This window comes from Schistocerca piceifrons, chromosome 7 (assembly GCF_021461385.2).
Source record: "Schistocerca piceifrons isolate TAMUIC-IGC-003096 chromosome 7, iqSchPice1.1, whole genome shotgun sequence".
NCBI classification, from domain to species: Eukaryota; Metazoa; Arthropoda; class Insecta; order Orthoptera; family Acrididae; genus Schistocerca; species Schistocerca piceifrons.
The window spans coordinates 177,243,834-177,263,332 of record NC_060144.1 but is presented as its reverse complement, the minus strand read 5'-3'; the positions used below and the strand labels follow the sequence as shown (position 1 = coordinate 177,263,332).

At 43.7% G+C, this 19,499-nt stretch overlaps 1 pseudogene; it reads right to left on the bottom strand.

Moving 5' to 3' along the window:
* Positions 1-6,910: 6,910 nt before the first annotated feature.
* On the bottom strand, positions 6,911-7,028 carry LOC124709346 (annotated as a pseudogene).
* Between the last annotated feature and the right edge of the window lie 12,471 nt (positions 7,029-19,499).

The following is a 19,499-nucleotide window of genomic DNA, read 5'->3' as shown; positions in this document are numbered from 1 at the left end:
GAACAGACTCATACCCTCATGCCATAATCCTACTTCCTCTGTGCTTCACTGTTGGCTCTACATTTGATAGCAGGTAATGTTCTCCAAGTATTCGCCAAACCTAAATCCTTCCATCGGATTTTTGCCGCATATAGCGTGAATCATCGGCCCAAATCACCTGCTTCCAGTCATTCACTTTCCAATGTCGTCGCCCTTTACACCTCCTCAAGAGTCCTACGCGATTGTGTAGATAAATGTTTGACTTATGAGGAGCGGCTCGGCCTGTACCCCAATCTTTTTAACTCCCTAACCAGGATCACTGCGCTAGCTCGTCTTCTGGTACGATACTGGAACTCGCGAGTGATTGCTTCCGCTGATTTCATGTGGTTTTATGTGCTTTTTTACAACCACATCTGCAATGATCGGTGGTACCTATCCGTCAGTATATAGGCTCTGCCTGGTCGTGGACTAGCTTTGGTTAGTCCTTCACATTTCCACTTCACAGTCACATAACCTAGGCTCTACTAGAGCAACTTTAGAGGGATTTAAATCTCCTTGATAGATTTGTTACTCAGGAGACACATTCGAAGTCACTGAGTTTGCCTGACCGATCCATTCTACTGTTAATGTTTTTCTATTGGCGATAATTCCTACTTCGTTTTATAATTGCAGCTCCCACTCTCGTGACATGTAGTGGTCAGTTCTGTATTGCGTATTGGTGTCAGGATCCTTCAGACAGTGTATCAAATTATCGACTCATAAAAGGATACCATATACGGTGTACATCCACAAGTATGCGACTGGTTCGAAATTTCTAACAGATAGCAGTTGAAATAAGGGACTGAGAATGGTCTACAGAAACGAAACTAACTTCGAGCACGTCACAAGAAATTGTAATATGACCTTTAATGTTCCCAAAATACATAAAAGATTTAGCAGTGAGTAAGCAGCAGTATTCCGAGGACAGGTCGGAACCTGCGACCCACCAACTTCGGTAAGCTTCGGCATACTAGGTGGTCACCACGCAAAATAATTCCTTCTTATGAAAGGGTCTGCTTCATTACTATTTTAATTCCTACAAAAATGGAGGTCAAATTTCAATCCACAGGATCCATTTCGGGTCAAAACTCGAAAATAACGTCATTTTCTTATGTGAGGTATAAGGAATCTATACTGACAAAGTTCAAGGTGATGTACAGAATGTCTTGACAAAAAATTGATGAAAGGAACTAATGTCTGCTCTTCACCTTCACTGAGGGCAGCAATGTCATCAGCGAATTGTATCATTTATATCCTTTCACTCCTGAAAGTTTCTTTTATATCCATCATTGCTTCTTTGATGTACAGCTTGAACTGTAGGGCAAAAACTCTTTTTAATCCAAGCACTTCGTCCTTGGTCGTCCACTCCTATTATCTCTAATGGCTCTTGTACATGTTGTATATTACCCATCTCTGGCTATAGCTTACCCCAATTTTTCTCAGAATTTGGAACATCTTGCACCATTTTACAATGACGAACGCTTTTTCCAGGTCGATAGATCCTATGAACGTGTCTTGATTTTTCTTTACCTTTGCTTCTGTTATCAATCGCAATGTCAGAATTGTCTCTCTGGTACCTTTACGTTTCCTAAAGCCAAACTGATTGTCATCTTACACTCAAGTTTCGTTTCAATTCTTCTGTATATTATTCTTGTCAACATCTTGAATGCCTCAGCTGTTAAGCTGATTATGCGATAATTCTCGCACTTGTCAGCTCTTGCAGTCTTCGAAATTCTGTGGATGATGTTTTCCGAAAGTCAAATAGTATGTCACCAGTCCCTTACATTCGACACATCAACTTGAATTGTCGTATTGTTGCTACTTTCCCCAATGATTTTAGAATTTCTAATGGAATGTTATCTATCCGCTCTGCCTTATTTGATCTTAAGTTGTCCAAGTCCCCCAAAACTCTCTTAAATTCTAATTCTAATAGAGAATCCCCTATCTCTTCTAAATCGACTCTTATTTCTTCTTGTATCACATCAGACAAATCTTCCCCCTCATAGAGGCCTTCCCACCTATCCGCTCTCTCCTATGCATTTACCAGTGGAGTTCCCGTTGCTCTCTTAATGTTACCACCCCTGCTTTTAATTTCACCGAAGGTTGTTTTTACTTTCCTATATGCTATATGCTGAGTCATTCCTTCCGACAACTATGTTTTTTAGATTTCTTCACATTTTTCGTGCAGCCATTGCGTCTTAACTTCCCTGCACTTCCTATTTATTTCATTCCTCAGCGACTTGTGTTTCTCTATTCCTGAATTTCCCCGGACATTTTTGTATTTCCTTCTTTCATCAATAAACTGAAGTATTTCTTCTGTTACCCATGGTTTCTTCGCTGTTAGCTTCTTTGTACCTATAATTTTCCTGACAACTTCTGTGATTGCCCTTTTTAGAGATGTCCGTTCCTCTTCAACTATATAGGCTATTGAGCTACTTCTTATTGCTATATCTACAGCCAGAGAGAACTTCAAGCGTATCTCTTTATTCCTTAGTACTTCCATATCCCACTTCTTTGTGTATTGATTCTTCCTGTATTAATCTCTTAAACTTCAACCTACTCTTCATCATTACTACATTGTGATCTAAGTCTATAACTGCTCCTGGGTACGCCTTACAATCCAGTACCTGAGTTCGGAATTTCTTCCTGACGGTGATGTAATTTAACTGAAATCTTCCTGTATCGCCCGGCCTCTTCCAAATATATCTTCTTCTCTTGTAATTCTTGAACGGAGTATTCGCTATTACTAGCTGAAATTGGTTACAGAGCTCATTAGTCTTTCTCCTCTCACATTTCTTGTCCCAAGCTCATATTGGTGTCACCGCCAGACACCACACTTGCTAGGTGTTAGCCTTTAAATCGGCCGCGGTCCGTTAGTATACGTCGGACTCGCGTGTCACCACTGTCAGTGATTGCAGACCGAGCGCCGCCACACGGCAGGTCTAGAGACACGTCCTAGCACTCGTCCCAGTTGTACAGCCGACTTTGCTAGCGACGCTACACTGACAAATTACGCTCTCATTTGCCGAGACGATAGTTAGCATAGCCTTCAGCTACGTCATTTGCTACGACCTAGCAAGGCGCCATAGCATTTGATATTTATCTTGAAGCATGTACAGTCAAGAGAGATGTTCTCCAATTGTGGATTAAAGTTAAATATTCCAAGAACTACGTTCTTTTCTTTATAGGATAATTACTTTACCTTGTTCCAGACCCCACGCCAATCTGCGTGAGCTTAACAGCGTGCATTTCGGCCTCCTCTAGCAACACGGTGTTGGCTCTTCTGCCAACACTTCACTCATATTCTTCCGTAACCTTTTCTTCTGCTCCTTCCCCTACACCTTCATTTCAGTCCCCCATGACTATCAGATTTTCATCTACCTTTACGAACTGTATTACGCTTTCAGTATCCTCATATCTTTCTCTATCTCTTCATCTTCAGCTTGCGACATCAGCATGTATACCTGAACTATCGTTGTCGTTGTTGATTCGCTGTCGATTCTGATAATAATAACTCCACCACTGAATAATTCATAGCAACACACTCTCTGCCCTACCTTCATAACGAATCCTACTCCAGTTATACCATTTTATGCTGCTGTTGGTATTATCCCGTACTCATCTGACCAGAAATCCCGGTGTCCTTTCCACTTTACTGACCCCTACTGCTATATCTAGACTGAACCTTTGCATTTCCCTTTCCAGAGTCGCTAGCTTCCCTACGACGTTGAAGCTTGACGTTCCACGCCCCGCCTCGTAGAATGTTATCCTTTCGTTGCTTATTAAATATTTTTCTCATGGTCACCTCCACTTTGGTAGTCGCCTCCTGGAGGTCCGACTGGGAGACTATACCGGAACCTTTTGCCAATGGAGAGATCATGACACTTGTTCAATTACACGCCACATGTCCTGTGGATACACGTTACGTGTCTTTAATGCAGTGGTTGCCATTGCCTTCTGTATCTTTATGCCGCTGATCATTGCTGATTCTTCCGCCTTTTGGGGGCAGTTCCCACCCATAGGTCAAGAGAGTGCCCTGAACCTCTGCCTGCTTCTCCGCCCTCTTTGAGAAGGCCGTTGGCAGAATGAGGATTACTTATGCCAGAAGTCGATGGTCGTCAATGCTGATTATTAACCACAATTTAAGCGGTGGCGTGTTTCGAACCCGGGACCGAGGATATTTTGATTACTAATCAAAGACGCTACTCCCTTTTTTAATCTCATTTTGTACGTTATTGTTCGTTGAATTTGTTCAGGCTGGTTGCCACATGACACCCGTTCAAGATTTTTTTACTGAGGGCAGGCGAACCCTCTGACCAAACATGATGAGTTACCGTGTCGGCATCCCCTAGACCACTGGTGCTTTTGGCAACAGCACGATATCGCTTCCAGTGTCTCTCCTGGGCTCATAAACTTATCGATTGGACCCTAAACGACTGGAAAACTATAGCCTGGTGAGATGAGTCTCAATTTCAGATGGTAAGTGCTTTTGGTAGGCACTGTGCAAGCTCGTGGTGGCTCTATAATATATGGGCTGTGTTTACATGGAATGGAATTGGGCGTCTGGTCCAATAGAACCGATCACTGATCACTTGCAGTCATTCATGGACTTCATGTTCACAAACAACGATAGGATTTTTATGGATCACAGCGCGCCATGTCACTGGGTCACAGGTGTTCGTCATTGGTTTGAAGAACATTCTGGACATTTTGGCAAATGATTTGGGCACACAGATTGCCCAACATGAATCCCATCGAATTTATGGAACACAATAGAGAGGTTAGTTGGTGCACAAAGTCGTGCACAGGCAACAATTCACAATTGTGGACGGCCACAGAGGCAGTACTCGCATGACTCAGTATTCCTGCAGAGCACTTCCATCGATTTGTTCAGTCCATTTCACATCGAGTTGCTTCACTACGCCGGACAAAAGGAAGTCCGACAGGATGTTAGAAGGTTACTTTTTTGAGTTCAGTGTATTTCTTTTAGTGTCTGTCCACTTGTTTTTAATTCTTCTAAGCATACAAAATCGTCAACTGCGTCTATAAATTCATCATTATTCTAACAAAGGACGAACGAGTGTAGTGTAAGCTGTCTCTTTAGTGGACTTGTTGCATCTTCTAAGTGTCCTGCCAATGAAACGCAACCTTTGGCTCGCCTTCCCCACAATATTATCTATGTGGTCTTTCCAACTGAAGTTGTTTGTAATTTTAACACCCAGGTACTTAGTTGAATTGACAGCCTTGAGAATTGTACTATTTATCGAGTAATCGAATTCCAACGGATTTCTTTCGGAACTCATGTGGATCACCTCACACTTTTCGTTATTTAGCGTCAACTGCCACTTGCCACACCATGCAGCAATCTTTTCTAAATCGCTCTGCAACTGATACTGGTCTTCGGATGACCTTACTAGACGGTAAATTACAGCATCATCTGCGAACAACGTAAGAGAACTGCTCAGATTGTCACCCAGGTCATTTATATAGATAAGGAACAGCAGAGGTCCCAGGACGCTTCCCTGGGGAACACCTGATATCACTTCAATTTTACTCGATGATTTGCCGTCTATTACTACGAACTGCGACCTTCCTGACAGGAAATCACGAATCCAGTCGCACAACTGAGACGATACCCCATAGGCCCGCAGCTTGATTAGAAGTCGCTTGTGAGGAACGGTGTCAAAAGCTTTCCGGAAATCTAGAAATACGGAATTAACTTGAGATCCCCTGTCGATAGCGGCCATTACTTCGTGCGAATAAAGAGCTAGCTGCGTTGCACAAGAATGATGTTTGAATACAGTGGCGGCTTCTGCTTCGTGTCGGCGCGGCTCGCACCCCTCGCCGGAGCGGTGGCGGGGGAGGGGGGGGGGGGTCAGGGCGGCCGTCGTGGCGCTTGACACAGCAGCAGGGCGTGGTGCGGCGGGCTGACGGCGTGACTCCCTGAGGTAGCTGCAGCTAAGCGAGTTGGCGGCGTGTGGCCCGCCGCAGTTCGCGCAGCTGCTGGCCGCCCCACGAGGCTTCGTGCAACTGCGCGTGTCGTGAGCCGCCGCGCACTTCAAGCACGCGACGGCGTTCTTGCAATCACGCGCAGTATGCTGGCACTTGTAGCACTGCAGAATCTTGCTGTTCTGCTGAGTGCGCTTGCGCTTTGGCTGCCGTTGGCGGCCGCTGTTGTCCCCCATCGCACGGATGAGAATTTCCAGTGCGGCTGCAATCTGCTTCCCTTTCCGTCCAGCCATGGCATTGGGCTAGTGGCGTTGGCGTGCGCGAGCGACGGTAACGAAGTGAGCCGCAGCGAGTCGAGCAGCGGAGTGCGCCGCGTGAACCGCGTGCGTCAACTGGACCGCTGGCAGGCGGCGCGGCGCTTATATTCTCTCCGCCTAGAGGCCGCTCCTGTCTCGGTGTCGTCCTAGAGAGGGGTTCGCCAGCGTACAACTGACTGACGTCGCCTCACAGCCCTCTCTGCTCTAACGTTCTTGACAGGGGTGCCAGCGCTTGACGTTACGCCGGAACATTATTCATAAGTATCTCCAGCGTTTCAGAAGGCGACTGCGCAAAAACTACAACGGAAAACTGACACATACAAGGGTACAGAGCAAACCTGGTAAAACATTTGCTCTCCCTGAATGTACTCTCTCTCTCTGCCAGTGGAGCTGAGACTCCGGCTTTCCCCGAGCAAACTCCGTCCGAACAGGCCTTGGAAGGTCCAGCGGTACCGACCGGCTGCGGTGTCATCCTCAGACCTCAGGCGTCGCTGGATGTGGATATGGAGGGAGATGTGGTCAGAACACCGCTCTCCCAGCCGTATGTCAGTTTACGAGACCGGAGCCGCTACTTCTCAACCAAGTAGCTCCTCAGTTTGCCTCACAAGGGCTGAGCGCACCCCGCTTGCCAACAGCGCTCGGCAGACCGGATGGTCACCCATCCAGGTGCTAGCCCAGCCCGACAGCGCCTAACTTCGGTGATCTGACGGGAACCGGTGTTATCATTGAGGCAAGGCTGTTGGCCGGCATGCCCCACCACTACGCTATTTCGAACAGTGTGATGGAGACATCTGTGTACTAAAGGCTACACATGAAGGAAACAAGGGAGACGTGTTTGCAACACTGTGCAGCTACTCTGAGATGAATATTGCAACATACATTAATAATCGGGCGTTTATCACGTGTGTCCATTTTAAATTTATTTATTTATTTATTTATTTTTTTTGCTGCCAAAGCAATTACTTTTGTTACCGGATTAAATAAATACTCTCTACAGTGCTAATACGGTGTGTAGAACTACAAAAAGTATTAAGTGAAGGCATTTTTATTATGTTGTGATGTTTACAAACTTATACACTTTTCTGTTTTAGAATATATAATAATTTTGGAAAGAAAATAATCCTGTTCGCGATACAGTCAAACATGAGGATTTACGGGTATTATCGTCTGTGAAACCTGAACGTTGGCGAGACTTAGTCAATTTCACAAGAGCAGAAATAACGTTCAGTTATATTGTTGTACATATTCTAAATAGGTTTTTTGAGCCAGATACTGAAATAACTTTAGCAGCTTGTCTGTGCAGCCGAGGATATTGCTGCTAGGCTAATGCTTTATAAAAGTTGTGTAAATTCCTGTATCGGACAAACAGGTCCTTGGAATGGGTGCTCCACTGTACATCTATCACCTCAATTCGAAAGTAAAGAGGTTCATTAGCAGCAAAAAGGGAAAATTGTCTGACAAACAGAATGAAATTCTTCTTCAGCCGTGCAATGTATTGCAATTTCTTTGAGTACTCATGATGAAATGTTTCAATTACCGAAACATATTCAGTCATGTCTGGCCCATAAATGACTGGCTTCACTTACGGGAAACGTTTCATTCATTAACTTGAAGCTGATTTATCCAGAGGATTAATTTTTTTCTGCCACATTCGTTACCAAATGATTCTCCCATTGCGTTAAGATACTTAAAGAAAACAAAATGGTTCAAATGGCTCTGAGCACTATGGGACTTAACATCTGAGGTCATCAGTCCCCTAGAACTTAGAACTGCTTAAACGTAACTAACCTAAGGACATCACACACATCCATGCCCGAGGCAGGATTCGAACCTGCGACCGTAGCGGCCGCGCGGTTCCAGACTGAAGCGCGGCCACTAAAGAAAACAATTTGTGATGTCAATAGTAAAAGCTTTCGTCACCACTCTACTTACACTTAGTTTCTTTTCCTAATGGCTGCGTTCATTTAAGCCAGCAGTCATCGTCTCCCATCCGAAAACAAATGTTTGATGTCGTAGTGGCGTTCTAATAAATATATTTCTAGCTCATAATAGTTCAATGGGTTATTAAGCCATTCGCTTGGCCTTTAAACCATAGAAAGAGTAAGACAATTTCCATTCGGGATTGAATAAGACTACAGCAAAACAGGCTGATAAATTTGTGCGTCTTAACCGGGGAAAAGGAATTTCCGGGTCCACCGACGCACATTGCACTGTTATCAACTTCTCCGACAAGGAAATTCATGACGCCACCATATTGGTTCTCAGTAAGGGACTGAACTTTTCTCCAGCTCCACAAAAGCTACCAGTGTATATCTAAGAATGTTTATGCTGGAACCCGTCAGTTGTAAAATGGTGATGAATGTGAGCACTTGTAATCGGCCCAATAACGTGTGCGTATGTAGCAGTTATTTTGAAACTGAAATGCCGGCTTCTTGTATAGCTCACGATACCAACACGCACATCATTATATAGCATCACTTACTGTCCTGAAGAAGAAGATTGTGTAATGATGTAAACAAAGCTATGTTATTACTCCATGTATTACAAATCTTGGATGTAGTTATGGGCGTTGTTACGTTCTCCTCTCTAGTCTCCCCTTACTACCGCCCATGTCCGGAAGCGTCTTCTCCACTCTATCTTTTTCTTTTTAAAAGAAACCCAAAGACCGGAGTGAGCCTAACAGGTTGGCGCAGACCTCGTTCATCACCTAGTGCGCACAGCGCAATGCTCCCACAAGAACCTTACTGCAAGTGCGAATCTTTGCGGTCACTGGCGCACATCTTACGCAAGCGCAAAGTCATGGTGCGAATGCTAACACAAGTGTGTGAGCTTTAACACCCTTCCTTCTTTATTTTATAAGACACGCAAAATTTGGTTACACAATTGACAACAAGGTGATGTCTCATATGTGGGAGCCCTTCGCGCGGAAATGAGCCTTTCGCAGATGTAGGGCCATGTCCTCTGCAACCTCTAAAGATGTATAATAGGAAAAGCGGAATAGCCTGTATATGTTGATATCATACACAATGTGTCTTGGGGAGCGTCTAGACACTTGTCCTCATTGGTAATCTGTATGATTAGTTTTGATAAACTGGGAGCCATACACTACGAAAAAATTACGCCTTACGAAGCCCACCGGCTGATGAAACGAACAATTCGTGCAGTTAGGAAAGAAAATAAGTAACAACCGGATATTCTGAAGACAGAGACCCTGCTAGCGCTGTGGACACATGGACAAATGCCGGGATTTGAAGCCGTCACCACGGGACCCAGCTTGATGTACGGTGCCCTCGCGAATAACGGGATGAAGATAAAGCAAGGCAGTAGAATGAAGACAGCGAAGGATGCTAACAGGATGCAGCAAATCGCCCGCGACACGCAAAAGGGCTGCCTGCTTTCGCAAGGCGCTGCCGCCGTCCTGCGGGAGGCAACAGGGGTCAGACTGAGTTCGCACACGGCGCAATTCCAGGTACAGGTGTTCACCAAGTACAGGGTGTCCATTAATTATCTTCACAACTTCAGACTTTAGTAACTTTTAAATTATACTACATATTAACTGGTGGTTTTTAACATGTGATAAGATAACTCATAAAATCTGCTTTTACCTCCCAAAGACGCAAAACTGAACTTAAAAAACTGATAAAATGTGGACACCACAGGAGGAAGTTTAGTGTGTGGTCTGGTTTATAGAGACGATGTCAGATACGAAGTGTAACGAAACTTTCGAACACGGTATAGAAGGTAACCACCGATCCGGCCACCCATTCGGGTTTGGCGTACGTGATTTATGGAAACAAGTGGTATTCTCCCAAAAAAGGGGCCCGGTCGCCTATCTGTTTCAGACGCCAACGTGGACGAGGTACCGCAGGCGTTTGCAATGACTCAGACAAAATCGGTGCGTACGGCGGCTAGAGAATTGGAAATGAGAAGAGCAACAGTGCAGAATCTCTTGTATAAGAGGTTACGGCTATATCCCTACAAGGTGCAGCTGTTTCAAGCATTTATTTTATTTAATCATATGGCTAGGGCCCCCCGTCGGGAAGATCGTTCACCGGGTGCCGGTCTTTCAATTTGACGTCACTTCGGCGACCTGCAGTAGATGAGGATGATAGGATGATGATGAGGACAGCACAACACCCAGTCTCTGGCCGGAGAAAATTTCCCGGCACAGCCGAGAATCGAACCGGGCCATGAGGATTGACAGTCCGTCACGATGACCATCCATCTACCGGGGGCGGACGTTTCAGGCATTAAAGCTTACGGACAAATATAAGCGCTAACAGTTTGCAGTGGATATGTTACGGATGATTGATGCAAACAATGAATTTCTAGAAAAGATTTCTTTCTCCGACGTACCCGGCAAACTGAATCGTCATAACGTTCTTATGTGGGTTCACAGTATCCTCTTGTTACAGGGGAAATGGAAAGTCTCAAGGTCAATATCTGGAGCGGACCAATGCACACTTACATAACTGGTCCATTCTTTTTCATCAAGCCGACCGTCAGCGGTGGTGTTCAGCTGGACGTGTTATAAGAGTATGCTGTGCCACTGTTGGTACACTTGAGACTTCTCAATGCATTTGAACATGTCACAGCGGAGATTTGAATCGTACGTAAAGAGAAATGGAATTCCGCTTAGGCATTTTCCGTCCTACGAAGGGTACAGATATTCGTGTGTACCAATTAGGATACAAAACCTCACGAGATATCTTATCAAATGTTGAAAACCATCTGTTGATATCCGGTATAGTTTTAAAGGTGTTAAGGTATTAGGTTGAAAAGATAATTTATGGACAGCCTGTACAACGACGGCCTCCATTGATTTATTTATTTTGTCAGGTTCCGTTTGTACATCTGAGCGGAAAACATGTCGTCAGAGAACGGGCCATTACATACAACACACATTACATAGAACAGTGAAAATCATAAACTTCTGGAAACAACTCCTATACCTAATAAAAATACCTCGCCATGAAGAAGCATTTCAGCTTAGATTTTGAAGTTCGCATTTCGCTATTCAAATTTTTCCGGTCTGGGAATATGAGGAATAGTGCTCGTCGTGCCTCGGCGAAACAGGTAGCCATGCCTAAGTACAACCAGTGACGTACGCTATATGATCAGAAGTATCTAGGCACATAAGAGCGGACATTAAAACAGGGCTTGTCCGCCCTTGGCCTTTATGACGGCTTCAACTCAGCTGGTGATACTTTCAGTAAAATGTCTGAATGTCTGTGGACGAATGGCAGCTCATTTTTCATCAAGTGCAGAAACCAGAGACTCTGGAGTCTGGACTCTGGAGCAAAGTCGATTTTTTGACTCATATCGGTGATATTGCATTGGGTTCAGGTAGGGCTTCTGAGCAGGCGAGTCCTTTTCAGGAATGTTGATGTCGGCAGCCAATTGCGTCGCAGGTGCTGCTTTGTAGCAGGGTGCATTGGCATGCTGATACAATCATCGCCTCTGGTGTGTTCCTCAACTGTACACAATGAATAATATCCTTCCGCATTTAGTGTTTTCCAAGCGCAGTAGGGGGATCACATTCTAACTACTTTTTCTTCAGACTTGGTTCCATTATCAATTGCAAAATCAGAATTGCCTCTATTGTGACTTTCCTTTTCTGAACCCAGACTGATCTTCATACAACCCATCTTCAGTTTTCTTTTCCATCCTTATGTATATTATTCTCGTGAGGAACTTGAATGCACATGTTAAGCTGACTGCGCGATAATACTTGGCGGCTCTTGCAATCATGAGAGTTGTGTGGATGATATTTTTCCGAAAGTCTGATGGTATATCGCCAGTCTCATTCGCTCTACACGCCAGTGTGAATAGTCGTTTTCTTGTCATTTCTCGCAGTGATTTTAGAAATTCTGGTGGGATGCGATCGATCCCTTCTACATTATTCGCTCTTAAGTCTTCCGAAGCTCTTAAGTTCTGATTCTAAAAATGCATCTCACATCTCTTCTATATCGACTCCAGTTTCTTCTTCTTATAACAAAGCGCAAAAATCGATAATGTCTGATTGTGAGGTTAATGTTGAACATTGTCAGCACCTCATACCGCATAAGAATTTGGGGGGAGGCGGTAATGCTAAGAAGCGATATGAAGTGGGATGATAACGTAAATCCAGCTTTAGCGAAGGCGAATGGAAAACAGATTTGTTGGAAGAATTCTGGGGGAATTCGGCGCATGTATACAGGTAATCTTATAGAATAGCGCAGCCAATTTTAAAGCATTGTTCCAGTGTTTGGACTCCTTATAAATTTGGCGTGACAAGGAACATGGAAAGACTTTACTGACCCGCTGCTAGGACAGTAATAGGTCGGTATAGCCCGTACGAAAGTGTAACAAAGAAGCTTGGAGAATGTAAGTGGGATGTCTTTGCAAGAAAAACGACAAATTTCCCGCGAAGCTCTGGTGGGTAAATTTAGGTAACCAGTCTTCGAAGGAGACTGTGCTACCATTATGCTGCCACTATCGTATATTTGACTGAGGGACTTTGAGGATTATACGACAATTACAAAAGAACGTAGTCAAATTTCCTTCGCTCCATAGACGAATGGAATTCATACAAGTTATAGAAATGGATTTACGTATGTATGTATGTTCCAGTCTCCTCCCCATCTACTGCACTGACTCAACTGGACTTGGTACACGTATCATTTACTACCTGGAAAGAAACATTGTAGTGGTAAAAACCACCCACCTGACAAAGGGTTGGGGTAAGAACGCAGTGTAGCTCATGACGCGAGAATATCCATAGTTTCGTTATCCAGTACTTGAAAATGAGAGCGCTTGGAGTCTTATACAGACTGTATATATAATTTCAAACCTTCCTGAAACTTTTTCTTGCAGACGACCCTCACAAAATGATGAAAGGAAAGAACTTTGTATCTTACGACGTTTTCGCTCTTCATGAAGTAATTCTGCCACATGATGCATTACGTTTTAATTTATTGCTTCTTTACTACTAACTGTATTCGCGACATTTTGCAGACATATTCACATATACCGTTGAATGTTCCAGAAAAAGTACATCATTGTACTACTCTTGGTTTAGGAGATGTGACAACATAGACACAATGCGTGAAAAGCCACTTCATACTAGGTGTTTAAATTTATTACATCGTTGCTATTAACTCTCTTTACAACAGTTTTCACAGACGGTATCCACATACGTCTGCTGATAAATGTACCTAGAAAGATGTGTCACTGTACCGCGCATAGTTCAGGAGATATGACGTCATAAACATTGACAAGCGTAAGACAATTTATTACTCATTTCTTACTAACTCTATTCACAACACAATACGCTGACAGTATCCACATACACCACTGGATGTGCCTACAAAATTATACCATTGTACAGCACATAGCTTAGGAGATACTATGTCAGAAACTTCGAGCTGCGCGAAAATGAAACTGCAAGACGAAATGCGATAGGCATTCAGGTGAAATGTGTGTAAAAATACACGTGAATTGTATTAAATATGTGTGAAATATATTGGACATGTACGTATGCGAGAAAATCATGGGTGAAAAGCTATCCTAAATCCCTATAACGATTTCAGTGAAATTTGGTACACATATTCTGGAAAGAAGGAGCAACGGCCTTGCATCAGGGATAACACCGGCTCCCGTCAGATCAACGATGTTTTCGCTGTCACGCTTCGCTCACTTTGATGGGTCACCGTCTGGGTCTGCAGAGTGCTGTTGGCAAGCGGGGTGCACTCAGCCTTTGTGAGACCCACTGAGAAGCTAACTGATTGAGAAGTAGCGACACCAGTCACGGAAGCTAACAACGGCTGGGAAAGCTGTATGCTGACCACATGCCCCTCCGAATTGGCATCTGGCGGCGCCTACGGGCTGAGGATGACAAGCTGTCCGTCGGTACCGTTGCGCCTTCAAGGGTAAGAACCACCAGCCTCCTATTGGGGTCAGTGTGATTACACAGAGAGGGAAAGGAGCATGAGGCGATGGATGGGGAACGAGGGGGTAAGAGGAGATAAGCACAGAGGAGCAGGAGGAGGAGAAGGAGGAGAGAGATGGGACAGGAAGAGGACAGAGGTAGGAAAGAGGAGGAAATGAACGGGGAGAGGAAGATGAGATGGACAGATAGGGGGGGGGGGGGAGGAGTAGATGAACAGGTAGTGGAAGAGGACTAGATGGACAGAGAGGTGAAGGAGTAGATGGACAGAGAGATGGGAAAGAGTGGATGGACAGAGAGAGATGGAGAAGTAGATGGACAGAGAGAGGCGGAGGAGGAGACTGACAAAGAGAAATGGAGAAGGAGTTGGAATTAGATGGGAAGAAGTACAGATGGGGAAGAAGCAGGCGGACAGAGCGAGGGGAGGGTGGGAGCAGATTGACACAGAGAAGGGGGAGGAAAAGATGGACAGAGAGAACGCAGGATGTGGACAGAGAGTAGGGTTTGAGAAGGTGGACAGTGAGAGGGAATGATGGACAGAGATGGGTTGGAAGTGATGGACAGGGACAAGGGGTGGATAGTGAGGGGGAGGATGCAGAGAGAGGGGATGGGTAGTGAGAGGGGTGGGAGGAGGTCAGTAGGGGGGAGGAGGAGAGAGACCGAGAGAGGGGGCAAGGAGATATGGACAGAGAGAAGGGCAGAGTGAGGATGACGAGAGACTATTAGAAGATTTGAAAAAATAAATACCTAGGCAACGGCAGGTTCCTCAGCTTGTAGGAAGTAAAACCGATAGTAATGGTATGACATACCTTCAGCCAAGCACCATACAGTGGCTTCCGGAGGATATACCCTAAGGCTGTTCGGAAACTAAGGTCCGATCGGTCGCGAAATTGGACCCACAGTGCAAATATTTTATTTGCAACAGTAAGCTACACCCTGCAGCTATTTCTCTACACAGTCGCCGCTCCAACTGAGACATTTGTCATAGTGTTGTACCAGCTTTCCAATACACCAGTCACAGAAAGCAGCCGCCTATTTTTTTTTTCTGTCAATCCTCTATGCTGATCTCCAGCTTGTTGTTCGTGTCGAAATGTTATCTTCATAATCAGCGGTTCATGTGAGCTAAGAATCAGAGCGAGCAAAGCCCGGGCTGTATGGTGGGTGCCGGCCGCGGTGGTCTCGCGGTTCTAGGCGCTCAGTCCGGAACCGCGCGACTGCTACGGTCGCAGGTTCGAATCCTGCCTTGGGCATGGATGTGTGTGATGTCCTTAGGTTAGTTAGGTTTAAGTAGTTCGAAGTTCTAGGGGACTGATGACCACAGATGTTAAGTCCCATAGTGCTCAGAGCCATTTGAACCATTATTTTGTATGGTGGGTGATCAAACACTTCCCCTCGAGAACGCTGCAGGAGCACCCTCATTGCCCTTGCAGTGCGCGGCCGAGAACTTTCATGAAGAAGGCAATGAAAGACAGTTACATTGTGTGGGCTGCATTAAATCAGGCGAAATCTCTCACAGGCATCCGTATTTGGCAGTGCTCACTGTTCGCTAGAACTGAAAAAAGAAACGTGACGCGATCGACAGGCATACTGTAGACACTGTCCAACACCTTTACGCAAAGCTTCATCGGATTTCCGTTTCGCGACCAATCGGATCTTATTTTGCGAATAGCCGTCGAATATGTGAAGATATAGAAAGGTAGCGAAATTTTAACAGTGTACATGGCCTAGAAAATACTGAAGAGATTATAGGGGATTCTGGATGCTTTAGTTGCGGAGATCTCAAAAAATTAACGTAAAACAGTCTTTAGATCAATCACTTCAAGAGACAGCACAGACGATACTATATGGTGTTATCAACCGACACTTTTCCCAGTGCTCAATAACTATCATTTCTGGTTTTGGAGCCGTTACTTCGTTCCTACAGAGCAACCTGAATCGAACGATGCTACAATGGCAGATGTATGACATCACAAGGTGAAATGAGGCAGCCACGAAGGATGCCGTACGCTCATTCAGTGCTCATGTGAAATTGTGTCAGCATAAACTACTTATCTTCTGATTGACTGCTACTGTGAAAGCTGAAGGGGATTATCCTGTTGTCTCCGCACCAATATCGAGTATTTTCATTTATTAAAAATAAAATTAATTTTCTGATATAGTACTAAATGGCATGGGAGACCCTCTAAGTACTGTAATATGATGATACAATCAAAACAGACCCTCTAAGTACTGTACTATCATGATAAATCAAAACATCATTTTGTACTTGAATTTAGATAAATAATTAATGTACTAAGCAGAAGCTAATCACTTCGTGAATCATGGCGGTATAACGAATTACCGTCCAGACAAACGTTTCGCGCCATCAGGTCAGTTTTAAGTTTGATAGCATGGCTTCAGGAAGTGTAATCAGAACATCATTTTGTAATTAAATGTAGATAAATAATTGACATCCTAATGAGACACTAAACACTTCGTGTCCCATTGGCAGTACAACGAACCAGGCTCCAGAGTAGTGGTTCGTGACGTCTACACAGTTTTAAGTTTGATGATATGGTGTTAGGAAGCACAAGCAAAGCATATTACATAATTAGTACAAGAATGGTCAATTTCTCTTCTGATATGTTTATAATAAGAATTCTTTAGTTAAAAGAGATAAAGAACTGAATTTTGACTAATGTGAATGGTAGATGATTCAGCATGTGAGCCTGATAGGCATGTCCATGACTAAGCAACACTGTAAAACTCGAATCGCTGATTTCTCTGACAGAATATACGTGCTAATATTATAAATGAAATTTGGCTTGGAGGCAATTTGACCGCTGTGGAAGAACACAGGGTGCTTTAGCAAGCATGTAGTACAAGATATTGTATTGAAGAATATAACGCGAATTAGAGGGAATTAGGGAATTACTCTTTGATCTTTGAATTTTATCATCTGCATGAAAATACTATAATGACTGATATGTTCGACATAATACCATTCAACGCTTGTGTAATACTCAACGTGTTTGACCCATATTTCTGTGCTAATATTGTTAAATGTGAAAATAACTCTGTTATGTTTTCATGACTAATCCAGTGAATCGATTTCGTTGAAATCTGTTATGGTGACAGCTTGAATCCCAAAGGAAGAGTATAGGCTACTTCAGAAAAAAGTGGGTTAAGTGACCAATCAAACATTTTCTCTTTAAATCAGTGAAAATAAACCATGCTAAAAAGAGTATTAAATTTGTTGCGTAATGTGTAGCTACTTCAGTAAGTTAGTGCAGAGATGTGCACACCTGCCCACACAACTCCGGACACACTGCACGTCAGTGACGTTGTGCGTCCGCTGCGTCAGGTATAGGAGGGAACGGAACGGGTGCGCATATCACAGGGTGTCCTTACCTGAACAAGCACACATTGGAGGGTAGCTGACGCTATTCCATGTACAGTAGTGTTTACAATAAAAAATAGCTGACATCCCTATAAACTACGCATAACATTGTTTAAATATAATAAGAACCATAGGCTGTTTGACTCTGATTCCATGAAAGCTTATCTTGAAAAGCAACAGGCTTAAAACAGATGTCCTACCTCCGTGCTGCGACAGTGTCATAGTACGAAGACGCCTGCTTAGTGGAATTATCAGAATTTTTGTGTCTTTGTCTTGTCTTGATCCTTGCATTTCTTTCTGCTCCGCTACAAATGGAAGCAATAACTTGATACCTGTGGTAACACAAAGAAGGTAGTAGAACACTCATTCTTCGACACGTGTACTTCACTAGCCGTATATTTCATCACTAGTGGGAATGGGGCGCACTATCTTGATTTTATCGTACGTGGCACCAGCCTCGGGGAAAATGTGTGCTACTTGATTTCGCCGTAAATGTGTAGGCAGTAATCACGAGATAAGACGCAGGTATTGCTGCTGGAGCTGATGAGAGTGGTAGAAGAATTTGGAGATTCTGGGAGTGGTCCCAAGTCTGCGCTGCGCAGCATACAAAGCAGGAAGCGGCGCCCTGACGGCAGGCCTCGCCAAGCACAAAGCGGCCACTGCTCTGAGTCGCGGCGCTGCCTCCTCTTGTTAGTCGGCCGGGCCAGCAGCCACACAGGAAGCGAGTCTACCGCCGCGGTAAACCCTGCTCAACGTTAATGCTGTCTCCACACCATTAAGGGGCTCCGGAACGCCCTATACTTGCAATGTTAAAATAACGCTTATAAATTACATCTTTCCTCACAAAGTATTTGAGGTAGGAAGTTGAACTTTTTACAGATTATTTATTGGAATATGGGCTACAACTTAACACAGGGATTTTACAAAATTTTAGTTCAGTTATTAAAGATGATTTTTTTTTCAATTGTAATGAAAATTCACAACATTTCTTTGCAATTTTTTACTTATATATTCAAAAATATACAGTTTTTTGGAAAAAGGCTGTGTTAAATTATGCAGAAGGTACTGTGTAACATTTACTGAAAGTTTGAAACAAAAATGTTTGGAAGATCCTTAGAAAACATGTAATTAGTATGAGAAAATAAAAGTTTTGAGAATCGAGCGACAGAGATTGGATTAACTTTTTAGTGCATTCCAGGTCCATAGGATGGATTATCTTCATCCTCTGCAAACTCCTCCTCCAGCTTCCTCTTGTTCCTCCTCCTGTTTACTCTTGCTTGTATTTCTAGACTCTTTATAGCCCTGTCTGCAGCCCGAAGGCGTTCCTTGTCTAAAGCAAGCATCGCTCGTTGTTGTGTTCGTAGATTTTGTTACCATTTTCTTCAGTTGCAGTTACTGCAACACTGTTCCAAAAGGTGGTCATGTATGAACACTTATCACATTTCAGTTGTATTTCACTAACAAGTCCTACGTGCTTTATTATGGAGAGTTCCAGACCAACTTCACTACAATGAATACATCTTACACAGTTTGAAAAAATTCCTTTGAGAACCGACATATCAAATATTTCATTCACATCCGATTCGCCCATAAAACATTCATTTTTTCACTCATTGAACCAAGCTTCTTCTGTGAAGTATTTTCTTTCCTACTTTGACTGCTATGGGCAGGTGTACTTGAGAGGTTAGGTTCACTCACTTGGTTATCGTCTTTATTGTTTACAGTAATAACACATACCTTTGGCTTTCCAACATTTCTCATTTTCTTAAAAGCCTTCAGAGGATTTCTAATAACTTTACTTTTACTCATTATTATACTTCAACAAAACAGAGACTCAAGAAACAGAATTAATTACGAATATTTTCGAGATAACGACAGAGTAAATAAACATGAAACAATCGACAATCAC